This window comes from Musa acuminata, unplaced genomic scaffold (genome assembly GCF_036884655.1).
Source record: "Musa acuminata AAA Group cultivar baxijiao unplaced genomic scaffold, Cavendish_Baxijiao_AAA HiC_scaffold_168, whole genome shotgun sequence".
In the NCBI taxonomy this organism is placed as follows: domain Eukaryota; kingdom Viridiplantae; phylum Streptophyta; class Magnoliopsida; order Zingiberales; family Musaceae; genus Musa; species Musa acuminata.
The window spans coordinates 17,501-20,000 of NW_027020441.1; positions in this window are offsets into that span (position 1 = coordinate 17,501).

Genomic DNA, 2,500 nt, shown 5'->3' on the forward strand with positions numbered 1-2,500 from the left:
ATAGCAGGGACGGTGCTGCCTCTCGCTTCGCTCGCTGTCCGCCGCTCGCCGCTCGCTCGCGCAGCCAAAAATGGCCAGTTTTGGCCCGTTTTTGGGCCGTTTTGGCCAGTTTTTGGCCTGTTCTTGCGTCGCGCGGTGACCGTCGTGAGCGGAGCAAAATGTCAGCCATCTCAGCACCCTGGAACCCCCCGGGTGGCACAGGGCTGGATGGGGCTTTCGTATAGCAGGGACGGTGCTGCCTCTCGCTTCGCTCGCTGTTCGCCGCTCGCCGCTCGCTCGCGCAGCCAAAAATGGCCAGTTTTGGCCCGTTTTGGCCAGTTTTTGGCCTGTTTTTGCGTTGCGCGGTGACCATCTTGAGCGGAGCAAAATGTCAGCCATCTCAGCACCCTGGAACCCCCCGGGTGGCACAGGGCTGGATGGGGCTTTCGTATAGCAGGGACGGTGATGCCTCTCGCTTCGCTCGCTGTCCGCCGCTCGCTGCTCGCTCGCGCAGCCAAAAATGGCCAGTTTTGGCCCGTTTTTGGGCCGTTTTGGCCTGTTTTTGGGCTGTTCTTGCGTCGCGCGGTGACCGTCGTGAGCGGAGCAAAATGTCAGCCATCTCAGCACCCTGGAACCCCCCGGGTGGCACAGGGCTGGATGGGGCTTTCGTATAGCAGGGACGGTGCTGCCTCTCGCTTCGCTCGCTGTCCGCCGCTCGCCGCTCGCTCGCGCAGCCAAAAATGGCCAGTTTTGTCCCGTTTTTGGGCCGTTTTGGCCTGTTTTTGGGCTGTTCTTGCGTCGCGCGGTGACCGTCGTGAGCGGAGCAAAATGTCAGCCATCTCAGCACCCTGGAACCCCCCGGGTGGCACAGGGCTGGATGGGGCTTTCGTATAGCAGGGACGGTGCTGCCTCTCGCTTCGCTCGCTGTCCGCCGCTCGCCGCTCGCTCGCGCAGCCAAAAATGGCCAGTTTTGGCCCGTTTTTGGGCCGTTTTGGCCAGTTTTTGGCCTGTTCTTGCGTCGCGCGGTGACCGTCGTGAGCGGAGCAAAATGTCAGCCATCTCAGCACCCTGGAACCCCCCGGGTGGCACAGGGCTGGATGGGGCTTTCGTATAGCAGGGACGGTGCTGCCTCTCGCTTCGCTCGCTGTTCGCCGCTCGCCGCTCGCTCGCGCAGCCAAAAATGGCCAGTTTTGGCCCGTTTTGGCCAGTTTTTGGCCTGTTTTTGCGTTGCGCGGTGACCATCTTGAGCGGAGCAAAATGTCAGCCATCTCAGCACCCTGGAACCCCCCGGGTGGCACAGGGCTGGATGGGGCTTTCGTATAGCAGGGACGGTGATGCCTCTCGCTTCGCTCGCTGTCCGCCGCTCGCTGCTCGCTCACGCAGCCAAAAATGGCCAGTTTTGGCCCGTTTTTGGGCCGTTTTGGCCTGTTTTTGGCCTGTTCTTGCGTCGCGCGGTGACCGTCGTGAGCGGAGCAAAATGTCAGCCATCTCAGCACCCTGGAACCCCCCGGGTGGCACAGGGCTGGATGGGGCTTTCGTATAGCAGGGACGGTGCTGCCTCTCGCTTAGCTCGCTGTCCGCCGCTCGCCGCTCGCTCGCGCAGCCAAAAATGGCCAGTTTTGTCCCGTTTTTGGGCCGTTTTGGCCTGTTTTTGGGCTGTTCTTGCGTCGCGCGGTGACCGTCGTGAGCGGAGCAAAATGTCAGCCATCTCAGCACCCTGGAACCCCCCGGGTGGCACAGGGCTGGATGGGGCTTTCGTATAGCAGGGATGGTGCTGCCTCTCGCTTCGCTCGTTGTCCGCCGCTCGCCGCTCGCTCGCGCAGCCAAAAATGGCCAGTTTTGGCCCGTTTTTGGGCCGTTTTGGCCAGTTTTTGGCCTGTTCTTGCGTCGCGCGGTGACCGTCGTGAGCGGAGCAAAATGTCAGCCATCTCAGCACCCTGGAACCCCCCGGGTGGCACAGGGCTGGATGGGGCTTTCGTATAGCAGGGACGGTGCTGCCTCTCGCTTCGCTCGCTGTCCGCCGCTCGCCGCTCGCTCGCGCAGCCAAAAATGGCCAGTTTTGGCCCGTTTTGGCCAGTTTTTGGCCTGTTTTTGCGTTGCGCGGTGACCATCTTGAGCGGAGCAAAATGTCAGCCATCTCAGCACCCTGGAACCCCCCGGGTGGCACAGGGCTGGATGGGGCTTTCGTATAGCAGGGACGGTGATGCCTCTCGCTTCGCTCGCTGTCCGCCGCTCGCTGCTCGCTCGCGCAGCCAAAAATGGCCAGTTTTGGCCCGTTTTTGGGCCGTTTTGGCCTGTTTTTGGGCTGTTCTTGCGTCGCGCGGTGACCGTCGTGAGCGGAGCAAAATGTCAGCCATCTCAGCACCCTGGAACCCCCCGGGTGGCACAGGGCTGGATGGGGCTTTCGTATAGCAGGGACGGTGCTGCCTCTCGCTTAGCTCGCTGTCCGCCGCTCTCCGCTCGCTCGCGCAGCCAAAAATGGCCAGTTTTGGCCCGTTTTTGGGCCGTTTTGGCCTGTTTT